At 41.2% G+C, this 16,279-nt stretch overlaps 1 protein-coding gene across 1 annotated transcript in view; it reads left to right on the forward strand.

Annotated features, from left to right (window-relative positions):
- The window catches only part of LOC144765484 (uncharacterized), a 68,850-nt gene that overhangs the window by 393 nt on the left and 52,178 nt on the right, over positions 1-16,279 (forward strand). The gene's annotated exons all lie outside the window — the stretch shown is intronic.

Raw genomic sequence — 16,279 nt, forward strand, 5'->3', positions numbered from 1 at the left:
TTGTACTAGAGAAGACATCTGAGACAAGTGTGCACATGAGGGACTATAGGGCAATGGAATTATGAGATCTAACCAAGCAAGAAATGGATTACGCATGTCCCAATTTGGGTAGTTAATAGAGCCTTAATTGAGCTAAAATGGTTCTGCATACCCCTTAAGCACTGCACCACCTGAGCTACACCATTGACCGGGGATGGGGGGTGAATCCGCCCATTGGCATAGCACAGTGAGAGGCTTCTGACAAAGATCTGCACACCAGGCACCTGTGGGTGGTAATCGAAACCCTGACTTGATTTATGGCAGATAATGAAACTGGGTATCCAGGGGAAGAATCCACCTCCTACTGTTATAACCTAGGGCAGGAAATCACCATATGGTAGTGCAACAAGACTTTCCTTTCCAAGACAGAAATCAATAATCAGGATCCTAGGAGAGGGATCCAGCCTCTGGCATGACATGAGACTACTGGCACAGATGTGCACAGCCAGGATCGTTTTGCGGGAAACAATCCTTTGAGTAGGGTGACCAGAGCACCCAGTTTTCACCCGGACATCCCCGGTTTTCGGTGGACTGTCCAGACACATTTCTTTATTTTGAATAAATGTCCCACATTTTGGTACAAAGTTCAGGTAAATGTAAGGCGAATCGGAAGGTATGCTCTACTTGTAAGGGCGCTTCAGAAGAATGAAAAAAATAAGCAATTTATTCTGTTTCCATCAGGCAGTACAAGAGCAGTTCAGAAGCATGTTCCCTGCTGAGGGGGGGCAGGGTGGGGAGAAGGGCAGAGGACATAGGGTGGAGGTCCTGCCATCAATAATGTTAAGTAAATGTAGCCTTGTATTTGTGTGTGTGCGCGCACATATGTTTAAAAGCCTACTGTATACATGTGTATGTATATATATATGTGTGTGTGTATACATATATATACACACACACACCATATATATATATATATATATATATATATATATATTACCTACTGGCGATAGCCAGTAGGTATATATAGTTAGGATTTTTTTCCTATGGGATTTTTGAAAATTCTATGTCGAATAACTTTAGCGTTTGAGGACAGAATTGGCTGAAATTTTCAGTAAAATAGAACATTTTGTTTCTGAGCAGCCCCTGAAAATTTGGGGGGGTTTCGTCAAGGGGGGGCCGAGAAAAAAGGGGGGTCCCAAAACTTGTTTTTCCCATGCAATTTTCCATAGGGCGGTTGGCCTCACTTTTAGCCTGAACGGCTGAATGGATTTACACCAAACTTGGCAAAATTGTAGGGACTGGTAGCCCGATGTGCCTTTGCTATGTCTCAAGATATAGGCTCCAGTGGTTTTTACGAAAATTAACTTTGAAAAATATATATTAGGCTACATTGGGCTATATATATGTTGGAGCCCAAATGTAGCCCAATGTAGCCCAATGTAGCCCAATGTAGCCCAAAGATGGCCACCAGAGACAAAAAAAACAAATGTAGCCCAAATATCAGCCAGATGTAGCCCAACTATAGCCCAATGACAGAATGTCCCAGAGTGTTCTAAATAACAACTAGAGTGCTAACAGTCCTACTTATTACAAAGGTATGGCACACCTGAAGCCATCTTGATTGGAATAAAGTGGTAACTCTTAAAACATTTAATTTAAAAAGGAACAAAATGAGGGGGTTCATTTTGCCATAGAAAGTATGATTAGCGAATATATGACGAAATCCCGCATACCATCAGTCCGCAAAAAAAATCCCGCATGTACTATTAGGCCGCAAATTAAAATAACGAAAACTTTTAGAACGAATATGCCTTTAGCATACACTAAACAACTAAACTACCCTAAACCCTAAAACACTACCCCCAGCATGACCCTACACTACACAAACAGTACAACACTACCCTAAACCCTAAAACACTACCCCCAGCATGACCCTACACTACGCAAACACTACAACACTACCCAAAACCCTAAAACACTACACCCCAGCATGACCCTACACTACGCAAACACTACAACACTACCCTAAACCCTAAAACACTAACCCTAGCATGACCCTACACTACACAAACACTACAACACAACCCTAAACCCTAAAACACTACCCCCAGCATGACCCTACACTACGCAAACACTACAACACAACCCTAAACCCTAAAACACTACCCCCAGCATGACCCTACACTACGCAAACACTACAACACTACCCTAAACCCTAAAACACTACCCCCAGCATGACCCTACACTACGCAAACACTACAACACTACCCAAAACCCTAAAACACTACACCCCAGCATGACCCTACACTACGCAAACACTACAACACTACCCTAAACCCTAAAACACTACCCCCAGCATGACCCTACACTACGCAAACACTACAACACTACCCAAAACCCTAAAACACTACACCCTAGCATGACCCTACACTACGCAAACACTACAACACTACCCTAAACCCTAAAACACTACCCCCAGCATGACCCTACACTACGCAAACACTACAACACTACCCTAAACCCTAAAACACTACCCCCAGCATGACCCTACACTACGCAAACACTACAACACTACCCTAAACCCTAAAACACTACCCCCAGCATGACCCTACACTACGCAAACACTACAACACTACCCTAAACCCTAAAACACTACCCCCAGCATGACCCTACACTACGCAAACACTACAACACTACCCAAAACCCTAAAACACTACCCCCAGCATGACCCTACACTACGCAAACACTACAACACTACCCAAAACCCTAAAACACTACCCCCCAGCATGACCCTACACTACGCAAACACTACAACACTACCCAAAACCCTAAAACACTACCCCCAGCATGACCCTACACTACGCAAACACTACAACACTACCCAAAACCCTAAAACACTACCCCCAGCATGACCCTACACTACGCAAACACTACAACACTACCCAAAACCCTAAAACACTACACCCCAGCATGACCCTACACTACGCAAACACTACAACACTACCCAAAACCCTAAAACACTACACCCCAGCATGACCCTACACTACGCAAACACTACAACACTACCCTAAACCCTAAAACACTACACCCCAGCATGACCCTACACTACGCAAACACTACAACACTACCCAAAACCCTAAAACACTACCCCCAGCATGACCCTACACTACGCAAACACTACAACACTATCCTAAACCCTAAAACACTACGCCCAGCATGACCCTACACTACGCAAACACTACAACACTACCCTAAACCCTAAAACACTAGCCCCAGCATGACCCTACACTACGCAAACACTACAACACAACCCTAAACCCTAAAACACTACCCCCAGCATGACCCTACACTACGCAAACACTACAACACTACCCTAAACCCTAAAACACTACCCCCAGCATGACCCTACACTACGCAAACACTACAACACAACCCTAAACCCTAAAACACTACCCCCAGCATGACCCTACACTAAACAACCACCACAACTCTACACTACACTAACACAACACTACACTACACAACACTACACAATCACTAACCCACGAAAAAATTAACACAAACCCACTTACCTCTCTCGTCATTGTGGTTTTCACAACGCAAATGCATTTACCATACATGCCTTTAAAACGTAATTCTTTGTAAAGGCATGCGCGATAAATGCACATGCATTTTGAAAAAATGCGGGATAATGGTATGCGAGGTCAATGACCTTGCGGGATAATGGTATGCGGACTGAAAGTCTGCGGGATAAAAAATGCTGGAAAATGGCTGCAAACCATGATTAGCAGCAGACTTCCCTGGTGAGCACTAGCTTTACTACAGTGATCTAATGAGCAACTAGAGTGCTAACATTCAGAATTTATGGCAAATGTGTGACACATCTGAATGCCTTCTTGATAGAACCAAAGTAAACAAGCATTGAAAATGCAATAGATCTCGCCCTCGTTTAAGTTAAAGCCATTCTGTTTGTAATGAGGTGGCTTTTTAGCTTTGCTTTTATTAGTGTTTTTAAAACTTTCATGTAAATAACATGCATATGTATGCATATATGTATATGTATGCATGCATTTATATTTATATAGATATGCAGATTATATATGTTTATATATGTATATTACCTACTGGCGATAGCCAGTGGGTATATATAGTTAGGATTTTTTCTCTATGGGATTTCTGAAAATTTTATGTCTAATAACTTTGGCGTTTGTGGACGGAATTGGCTGAAATGTTCAGGAAAATGGCACATTTTGTTTCTGAGCAGCCCCTGAAAATTTGGGGGGGTTTCGTCAAGGGGGGGCCGAGAAAAAAGGGGGGTCCCAAAACACGTTTTTCCCATTCATTTTTCCATAGGGCGGTTGGACTCACTTTTAGCTCGAACGGCTGAATAGATTTACATGAAACTTGGCAAAATTGTAGATATGGTTTGCCCGGCGTGCCTTTGCTATGTCTCAATATATGTGCTCCAGTGGATTTTGAGAAATTAACGTTTAAAAAAATATATATATCTGTGACAGCGCTCCGGTTAGCGCCCCGGTTCGCGTACCTGACGCGTAACGGAACTTCGCGAAGCGAAGCTGATTGGCTCTCCGGTGTCTGTCAACATTCTAAACAGTCCGGAGCGGCCGCCATCTTGTCTCTCGGTACGATCGAGAGACAAGATGTGGTGAAAAACGAAGGGGGAAATGAAGGAAAGGGGGCAAGGTAGACCACTCCTGACCCCCTAGGATTGATGAGGGGGATATTAAAGTGTCCCGCGGGGCAAAAATTAAAATTTTTTTTTTTTTTTGCGATTTTACGCCGTAGAGGCGCGTCCCGGTACGCTCACCGGGCAGCTCACCGGGCAGCTCACCGGGCAGCTAACCGGGCAGCTAACCGGCAGCGTAGCTGTCAACATTGTAAACAGTCCGGAGCGGCCGCCATCTTGTCTCTCGGTAAGTTCGAGAGACAAGATGTGGTGAAAAAAGAAGGGGGAAATGAAGGAAAGGGGGCAAGGTAAACCCCTCCTGACCCCCTAGGATTGATGAGGGGGATATTAAAGTCCCCCGCGATTTTTCGCGGTAGAGGCGCTTCCCGGTACGCGAACCGGGCAGCTAACCGGCAGCGTAACGGGAGTCCGCCATCTTGTGTTTTTGGAGCGTCCGGTTCGCGTACCGGGTAGCGTCCCGGTAAGCGTAACAAGGGGAAAACCAAGAGAAACAGTAAAAAAAAAATTAAGGGAATAGATTTCCAGCAAACTTGGCAAAATTGTAGGGACTGTTTGTTTGATGTGCCTTTGCAAGGCCTCAAGATATGTGCACGTGTGGATTTTGTCTAATTAAGGTTAAAAAAAATATATATATCTGTAAGCGTGCTCCGGCACGCTTACGTTACGGGTTTTGTTTGCGCTGCAGAGCCGATACGTCACGGTTATGCGACGCGTCATGAGGCGTCTCACGTGGCTACGTGATACGTCACGTAATAAAGAATATATTTTACAGCTATAGATATTAGCTTTTAAAAAACCAATGAAATTCACTGAAAAAACCATAGGTTATAGACCATATATAGTTAGGAATTTGCATTTACAAAACCTTGAAAATTCACTGAAAAAACCATAGGTTAGAGACCATATATAGTTAGCTGGACATTTTATTGACATAAAGCCAATGAAATTCCATATATAGTTAGTTGCACTAACTATATATCGCGCACCCGCAATCCACTGCTGATGATGTCACATATTACATCATTCATGACATGGTCAGTGACATCACTGATGACATCACTGATGACATCTCAAATGACATCACTGATGACATCACTGATGACATCTCAAATGACATCACTGATGACATCATGACACACCAATACCAGTTACTACATACGCACTCACTGATTCCTACGTCTACACACACATTCACTCATTCACCCATACAATCACTCATACATACAGTCACTCATTATTACAACACTATCATATGCACTCATACACCTATGCAGACACTCACACACTGCCACTCATCCATGGAGTTACTCACACACCTAGTCAGTCCTGTAAAGAATCAATCACACTTCCATTTCCTCATCTATACAGTTAAACACAGAACACCATACTTCAGTGACATCACTGATGACATCACTGATGACATCTCAAATGACATCACTGATGACATCTCAAATGACATCACTGATGACATCATGACACACCAATACCAGTTACTACATACGCACTCACTGATTCCTACGTCTACACACACATTCACTCATTCACCCATACAATCACTCATACATACAGTCACTCATTATTACAACACTATCATATGCACTCATACACCTAGTCAGTCCTGTGAAGAATCAATCACACTTCGATTTCCTCATCTATACAGTTAAACACAGAACACCATACTTTTCACACATATACTAACACATACTTACTCTCTTATACAATCACTGATACAAGTACACATTGATATGCACAGAGTCACACACCTCCCAGCCAGCCACACACACACTCAGTCTTCCATACATCCACTCATTCTTCAATATGTAAAACATATTTAAACTTTACAAAAACACACAGACACTAGATGATGTCATCAGTGATGTCATTTGAGATGTCATCAGTGATGTCATCAGTGATGTCATTTGAGATGTCATCAGTGATGTCATCAGTGATGTCACTGACCATGTCATGAATGATGTAATATGTGACATCATCAGCAGTGGATTGCGGGTGCGCGATATATAGTTAGTGCAACTAACTATATATGGAATTTCATTGGTTTTATGTCAATAAAATGTCCAGCTAACTATATATGGTCTCTAACCTATGGTTTTTTCAGTGAATTTTCAAGGTTTTGTAAATGCAAATTCCTAACTATATATGGTCTATAACCTATGGTTTTTTCAGTGATATATATATATATATATATATTTTACCTACTGGCGATAGCCAGTAGGTATATATAGTTAGGATTGTTTTCCATAGGGAAATCGCAACATTCTATTGGGAATAACTTTGGCGCCGGTTGAGGAATCTTCCTGAAATTTTCCTTAACTTTGCCTCGCGGCGCTCCGCTCCTTCCCTGAAAGTTTGGGGGGGATTCGTCAAGCAGGGGCCGAGATAAAAGGGGGGTCCCAAAACATGTTTTCCCCATGTTAATTTCCATAGGGCGGTTGGACTCACTTTTAGCCCGAACGGCTGAATGGTTTTCCACCAAACTTGGCAAAATTGTAGGGACTGGTAGCCCGATGTGCCTTTGCTATGTCTCAAGATATGTGCTCCAGTGGTTTTTACGAAAATTAACTTTGAAAAAATATATATTGGGCTACATTGGGCTATATATATGTTAGAGCCCAAATGTAGCCCAATGTAGCCCAATGTAGCCCAATGTAGCCCAAAGATGGCCACCAGAGACAAAAAAAAACAAATGTAGCCCAAATATCAGCCAGATGTAGCCCAACTATAGCCCAATGACAGAATGTCCCAGAGTGTTCTAAAGAACAACTAGAGCGCTAACAGTCTTACTTATGACAAAAGTATGGCACACCTGAAGTCATCTTGATTGGAATAAAGTGTTAACACTTAAAACATTTAATTTGCAAAGGAACAAAATGAGGGGTTCATTTTGCCATAGAAATTATGATTAGTGCTGAAGAAAGAAAAATTAGGGCACATTTTGAGTGACTTCTCAAATCCTCTTATATTTCATTAAAAAAAATTCTGATATGCAGTCTCCCAAGATGGCCACCAGAGACAAAAGAGCCCAAATGTAGCCCAAATATCAGCCAGATGTAGCCCAACTATAGCCCAATGACAGAATGTCCCAGAGTGTTCTAAAGAACAACTAGAACGCTAACAGTCTTACTTATGACAAAAGTATGGCACACCTAAAGTCATCTTGATTGGAATAAAGTGGTAACACTTAATACATTTAATTTGAAAAGGAACAAAATGAGGGGTTTCATTTTGCCATAGAAATTTTATATATATATATATTCACTGAAAAAAACATAGGTTACACACCAGTTATACTTAGCTGGAAATTTTACTCGCATAAAACCATTGAAATTCCCACGTTATAGTTAGTTGGACTCACTATAACTTGCACGTCTGCAATGCACTGCTGATGACGTCACATATTACATCACTCATGCATATATTTAAATATTTAAACATTACTCGCTAATATATGTATTCACTAAGATACACTTAATAAGCCAGTTAACCAATCAATTTTTTTTTTTTAAACACTGAAAAAACCATAGGTTTCAGGTCTTATATAGTTAGTAATTAGCATTTAAAAAACCTTTGAAATTCACTGAAAAAACCATAGGTTTCAGGCCTTATATAGTTAGGAATTAGCATTTAAAAAACCTTTGAAATTCACTGAAAAAAACATAGGTTTCAGGAGTTATACAGTTAGGAATTAGTTTTTCACTCAAAAAACTATAAGTTTTAGTGGTGTTATAGTTAGCTGGACATTTTACTCATACAAAACCAATGAAATTGCTCCTATATAGTTAGTTGTACTAACTATATTTCGCGCACCCGCAATCCACTGCTGATGATGTCACATATTAGATCATTCATGACATGGTCAGTGACATCACTGATGACATCTCAAATGACATCACTGATGACATCATCCACGTGACAATCACATACACCTTTTCATACACTACTACAATTTTTCATCACTGTTTGTAAAATACAGAGTATCATATTTAAATCCATTGTCACAGCAATACAAGTATCTAAAAATCCACTGAGTGATTCATAGATGTATACACACATCTAATCACTTACCTATGGATTCACTCATACATGCTGTCAATGAACAATAGAACACTATCAAAGACAAACCAGAGACAAACCATAACGAAAAGAACCGTCACTGGATCGAGGCAGAGTGGGCAGCCTGAAGATTTCATAGCGCCAGCACCAGCACCGGGTCTCACCGCCACCAACCGCGCCGCCGCTCCGGGACTACACATCCCGGCAGCCTCTGCGGCGGCGCGTTGCCCTGACGCGTTACACGCGCCAGGAGGGGCCGCTTAAGACCAGAGCCCTCGGTGGAGCGGGGGGGAACAAACCATAACGAAAAGAAGCGTCACTGGATCGAGGCAGAGTGGGCAGCCTGAAGATCTCATAGCGGCAGCACCAGCACCGGGTCTCACCGGCACCAACCGCGCCGCCACTCCGGGACTACACATCCCGGCAGCCTCTGCGGCGGCACGTTGCCCTGACGCGTTACACGCGCCAGGAGGGGCCGCTTAAGACCAGAGCCCTCCGCGTCGCGGGACGCCCGGGGCGAAGCCCGGGCAAAGGGCGGGCCCTCTACGGCCCTCCAAGGCCAAACAAGGCGTGGCTTGGCATATTCCCTAATGTGTACTACTTCGTACCTGCTCATTTATATCTAATACGTTTACCATTAAACATCCCCAGAAATGTCGACACCTGCTCCGGACGACCTGCAACCCAGGGTAGGTGTTTCTATCTTGGGTCCTTTGGATAAATATTTTCCAAGAGCTATTGCAGAGGTCGATAGAGACATGGCACTTGCGGAGCGGCGGGCTGCTCGTCGTCTTTCTATCGAGCTGTTAAAAAACACGGCAACTGTCTCTTCTTCCAAGGTTACCAATCGTTCACATCTGGATAACGCCTCCATGGAAAATACAGACGCTGATCTGTTTAATACCGAGAGTATTCCCCTAATATTTCAAATCAGCTCGTCCCCAAAAAATGCCACACTCGCTGCCACTCAATTAGACCTAGCCCCCCCCAGTAGTAATCTAATTATCGATCTTATTGATCTTGACACGCCCAAACCTCCGCAGGCTTTTGAACATTCTATTCTAAGCCCCACTGGGGCACAAACATGCATGGGGGCTGAACAGCAAATGCAATCAGGTACTCTTCCTCCTGTGGTTTCAAAAACAAAAGCACCGTCTGTAACAAACCCTATAAAAAAGAAACAGCAAATTATTCGCTCACCCCCAAAAAAATGTAGAAAAAGAGGCTTGGGAAATATAAACACTCCAGCCCGTAAACTATTGCCTTCTAAAGACTTACTTAGAAAAGAACTACTTGGAATTGTAGAAGGGGTAGCTAATACATCCGAAAAAATAAACCCCTCTCATGTTCCACCTTCTATAAAAGACTTTGTTGATGCAATGGAACACCTATTGAAAGCTCTACTACTCCCAATAGTAGAGAGAGTTAAGAAAATAGGTGTGCAATTGGATACCCTCATGGAACGTCCTACCCTAAAAACCTCAATCAGTAAGGATATAGTTAAACCACCTATCACAAAGGAGTCAGCAAAAATAATAAGTAAGGTTAAGAGTATACCTGCAGTTAGCACTCTTACTGCTCAATCTTCTTCTGATAAATTAAAACCAGTCAATAACAATGTTTCTACTGTTCCATCGAAGACGCCTTTAAACCCACAGTCTTCCCAAATAAATTCTCTCATGGAATCAGCCAGAATGGGTAACAAAAAGTCCATTCCGAGCACGAATAAGGATGGTTTAAAATCCACAAGATTTCCACGTGAAAGAAACGTGGATTTACCTCCAGCTGCTTCACATAACGTTATTGTATTAACGGAGGTTTTGCCTTTACCTTCAGGATCCTATGAAAACCACACCAGCCTGAAGAATAAAGTCATCTATTGGTTAAAAACTAACAGGCCATTGCCACCCCACATAGACGGTGATATCATCACTGTGAGACGGACTAATTGGGTTGGAGTGCGCCCTAAAGACATAGAGGGTGATGTAGTAATTATTACCTTCAAAGATCCTAGAGTTATTTTGCACATTAGGGACTGGTTTACAGATTATGACAGGGGTTCGATTACACCCAAAGTCTTATCTTACTTTTATCCGGAATCCCTAATACCCCGCGAAAGGCCCCGTCCTAGACAGCATTATGATAACTACTCTTTCCCTCGTCATCAAAGATTACCATATAACCCCTACCCCCCTAGGCATAGAGTCATGGAAAACATATTTCCTTCTCCTTTTTCACATGACTTTGCCGGATATGGCCAATATCTGCCATCTACAACTCCTCTTTGGAATATTCCTTGCTACAACCACTATGCACCTCTTTCTGGTTTGGACGACATCGAATGACTTTCCTCTCTTGGTATAGATAAATATGAGATGGAGAATGAGCCTGGTAAAACCTCTAATGTATCACTGTCTAGCAGTGCCATCTTGTCCATAAAACTAGGTGACAAAGAGCTAGTAAGTGGTGAAACCTCCCTGGATTCCATAACTACTTTGTCTTGTGTACATCAGACAAACAATATAGAAACATCTTAAACCCACTCTGAAAGTCGAGCCACATTCTCTGAACTACAGATTCTTAGTTGGAATGTGGCTGGTATTTCTACCAAAATAGCTATACCATCATGGCTGGATGTGGTCAATTCTTTCTCAATCTTATGTTTTCAGGAGACTTGGGTGCAAACCCCGATACATCTTTTGGGTTTCCAGACTTTCCTTTCTCCAGCAATAGAGAGCAAGCAAGGTAGAAATAGGGGGGGGTTGTGTATATATGTTAATGTTGCTGTAGGTTTGAGGGTTCGGAAACATCTTTGCAGCGATTCGTATCAAATAATTGTCATCCAAATAGGCATATCACTGAGTTTATTAATAATTAATTTTTATAATAATATGCCGGTACAGGGTTTGGAGAAAACGTTATATGAATTGTCCCATGCAGTTGCTTCTATTAAAGAGCAGTGTGGGGGGGAGTGGGTGCTTGCCTTTATGGGCGATTTTAATTGTCATACCTGTCAATATGCTTTAAGGGGAATATGTGAGTTTTATTCCACCCCAGAAAATGAATCTGATGACATTTTAAATCATTTTTTGCACTCAAAAACAGGGGAGGTATTAAATAATTTTTTAGTTTCTTTTAACTTAGCATTTGCTAATGACCTATGCTTTCCACCGAGACCATTCAAACCTTCCTTTCATGGAAGAGGTTCAAATTCGACTATCGATTTTGTACTCTTCTCTAAGACACATGCATCCCTGATATCCTCTTGGGATACCCTTGATCATATATATGGCGACCATTATCCCCTGGCCCTTTCTATTTTGTTACCACCTTCTAGCAGCCGTCATAATATTCCCTCCATAAGATATGAGCAACCAATTAAAATAGGGGCGACAAATGTTTATACCCTAAAATGGGAAAAAATGGATCCTGCTAGCCTCCTTAAAAACCTGTTACAACAGAGGTGGGATGAGGTACATATTTGTCTGACCCCGACTGAACATCCACAATCAATTCTTACTGCTTTTTTAAAAATACAGGAAAGTTTAAAAAAGCTACTTACCCGCCAGTTTAAGACAGGCCCTATTACACTTAAAGGGTGGTTTGACAAAGATTGCACCAGAGCCCTAAAATCTTTGAAGAAAGCTCTACATTCTATTCCAAAGTTACCTCTGGAGATACGCCAGGCTTGAGCTCGATACCGCCTTGCCATAAAAAATAGGAAAAAATCTCTGAAGGTGGAAGCTTGGCGGACTATGTTATTAGCTTGTGAAAGCCGCGATTCCTCAGCATTCTGGAAATTTGTGAATGCCCCACTTCCGTGGGTCACATTGCCTGAGAGGAGGTTGGACTTGGCAATTGATGGAGACACATGGGCCGCTTACTTTCAACAGCTATATAGCAAACCAAGTCCCTCTAATACTTCTCCAGTGGTCCCAACTCCTTCTACCAACAGCACCACATTGGGCTTGAGTAGGGGTCCTTCTAGCATTGTTTTTTCATGTGAGGAAGTTATGCTCGCTATAAGAGAGAGCCCTTCTGGGAAGGCCCCCGGCCCAGATGCCATCCCAGTGGACGTTTTTAAGGCCGAAATAGACTTCTGGGCCCCATTATTAACCTCTGCCTTGAACTCTGCAAATGCTTATGGCCAAATTCCAACTTGGGCTGAGGCGATTGTGGTACCCATATACAAGAAGGGAGATAGGCATGTACCCTCCTGTTACCGGCCTATCTCCCTTCTTGACTCGTTAATGAAGGTTGCGGGACGCATCATCTCAAAACGCATTCACAAATGGACAGAGGAGGCGGACGTACTTTCCAGACTTCAATATGGCTTCCGATCTGGTAGGGGTACAGTTGAACAGAGCTTGAACTTATACTTTTTAATGTCAAAATATGTGGAGGCAAAAAAGGGTAATCTTTTTGTAACATTCATATACTTGAGCTCAGCGTTCGACTGCGTGGACCATGAACAGCTATGGAGTATTCTTGAGCATCAGGGGATGAATTTATCTATTCTCAATTTTATTATTAACTTGTATAGGGATGCGGGGGCTAGGGTGCGGTATGGACAGAGGGGGGAGTGTTCCCCAAGATTCACTATTATGAGAGGGGTGAGGCAGGGGTGCATATTGGCCCCCCTACTTTTCTCTCTCTACATAAATGCTGTTGGTGATCATCTGCAGAGCATGGAATGTGACTATCCGAAGGTGGGGGGTCATGTCGTTCCAATCCTGCTGTATGCCGATGACGCGACTATACTGTCTCAAACAAGATTGGGGCTGCAAAGGGCAGTCACCAAATTTACACTCTTTATGCATGAAAGGGGCCTGAAAGTAAACATTGGTAAGACGTTCTCCTTGGCTTGTAGTAAGGGAACAAAGAAAACCCCATGTCCAATATTTATTGAAGGCCAAAAAATAGATACAGTTGAACATTTTCCATATTTGGGCATTCACTTTCATAGAAAGGTGACCTGGCAGTCTGCTGTTAAAGCAAGGAAACTTGCTTTCACTAGAGCTATTGGGGCGCTCCGAGACTTTGCTAGTAAATTGGGGGGGAGACCAGTCAAGCAGCTTATTACCATCTATAAAGCAAAATGTGTCTCAACCCCTATTTACGGGGCTGGCCTCTGGGGGATTGATATCATATCATCCATTCAGATAGTGGAAAATCAGTTCCTTAGGTACCTATTAGGGATGCCGAAGTCAACATCAACCTATATGATCCACATTGAGTTGGGGCTAGCCTTCATTGCAGACGTAATTAAAACTGAGCCCCTTCTTTTGTGGCATAAGATTTGGACCACCACTGAGACTGCACTGAATCGAGAAATAATTTTGGACAACCAAAAATTGGAGGGGGCAAAACATACAAAATGGATGTCATATGTTAAAAATGTTTGCTGTGAAATTGGACGCCCAGAGTTTTTTAACGACCCTTTGACCTTGGAGCACATTACAAGGAAAGCCCTGAGAAAGCTTCTAATGGACCATCTAGAAGCAAAGAGGTGGACTACTCAAAAACTTAAGAAATCAATTCTGGACTTCCAAAGGATTACTTTGACCCAGGGGCTACAACTATATCTTTTAACTGACATTCCTTGTTTTTCAAGAATGCTCCTCTCCAGACTTAGACTGGACTCCTTCTTTCGGCTAGTAACCTTTCCTTCCTGCAATGACTGGTCCCAAAATGTGCCCCCCTGTCCATGTGATGACACCTCGCCCCAATCCAACATTCATTCTATACTATTTTGTAAATACTATGTAGCCCCTAGAAAATCTTTATTGAGACCATTACTGAAGATTTGGGGACTGAGGTCTTGTAAAGATGCTTTTGACCGATTACAACAGTTGGAGGATAGGAATGTGATATCCACCATGGAAAAGTTCTTAAAATTGCTGCTAAAATTTAGGAACTCGATAGCATAGGTTATACATATCTGCGATTTTATCCATGTTACTTATAAACCCTTTTAAACATTGTTTTTATGATACATGTTTTATCTCCTGTTTCTTGTGCCTATGTTTTTTTTCATTTGGCTTATATTTGCCTTTTTACAATTTAATTAATGTAATGTATGCTTTCATGATATCCTTGTGATAACGAATAAAGCTTATTTTGATTTGATTTGATTTGAACACTATCAAAAATACTTATACATATATATCGACATTAAACAACAGCACGCATCCTATTCACATATGAAGTCATCCTACTCACTTATGAAAACAATGGATCATACTTACATATTTACTTAGCAAAACACTTATACAAACACCACTTCTTCTATTCATTTAGATAGTAAGTCATACTTAGTGAATTATAAAATCATTATTACAAGTATACAGTTATCCATACAGTCACTCACACAATCATTGTGTCTTATGTATACTTATTTATATACAACAACTGACACATACACTGCCTTTTATTTTTCTAGTTTGTTGGACCTGTCCCTTTGAGAAATATATTTGCTCATCACCACACACATAAAGAGATTCCCTCACCCAAACTGTTAGAACATGTAGTTTTAACTTCATATATCTACTGAATCAACTATTCACACATCTTTGGACAGTCACACACACCCCACCGAACCACACACACTTTCACACTCCCATACAAATACTCAGTTAACTAATCAATAACTAATATAGACTTTCACATAGCTAGTAACCAACTGTAGAATCAGTTTACACAACAACTGACAAAGTGATACAGATATTCACACAGTTTAGTCACTATCCACTATATTTAGTGAAACATTATAAATTGGTCAAGTAAACAGTCAATTACACTGCTACTAAATCCTCCATCCAAATATTTATTTATATATATCCACTCATTCTTCAATGTAAATTGCTATATATATAATGCATATTTAAATAATGAAGCAAACCACATTCACTGGATGATGTAATCAGTGATGTCATCAGTGATGTCATTTGAGATGTCATCAGTGATGTCACTGACCATGTCATGAATGATCTAATATGTGACATCATCAGCAGTGGATTGCGGGTGCGCGAAATATAGTTAGTACAACTAACTATATAGGAGCAATTTCATTGGTTTTGTATGAGTAAAATGTCCAGCTAACTATAACACCACTAAAACTTATAGTTTTTTGAGTGAAAAACGAATTCCTAACTATATAACTCCTGAAACCTATGGTTTTTTCAGTGAATTTCAAAGGTTTTTTTAAATGCTAATTCCTAACTATATAAGGCCTGAAACCTATGGTTTTTTCAGTGAATTTCAAAGGTTTTTTAAATGCTGATTCCTAACTATATAAGGCCTGAAACCTATGGTTTTTCAGTGAATATATATATATATATATCTATATATATATATATATATATATATATATATATATATATATATAGATATATATATATATATATTCACTGAAAAAACCTTAGGTTTCAGCCACGTTATAGTTAGGAAATAGCATTTAAAAAACGTAGAAATTCAACTATAGGTTTCACACATGTTATAGTTAGCTGGACATTTCACTCA

Source organism: Lissotriton helveticus, chromosome 1_1 (genome assembly GCF_964261635.1).
Source record: "Lissotriton helveticus chromosome 1_1, aLisHel1.1, whole genome shotgun sequence".
Lineage (NCBI taxonomy): Eukaryota > Metazoa > Chordata > Amphibia > Caudata > Salamandridae > Lissotriton > Lissotriton helveticus.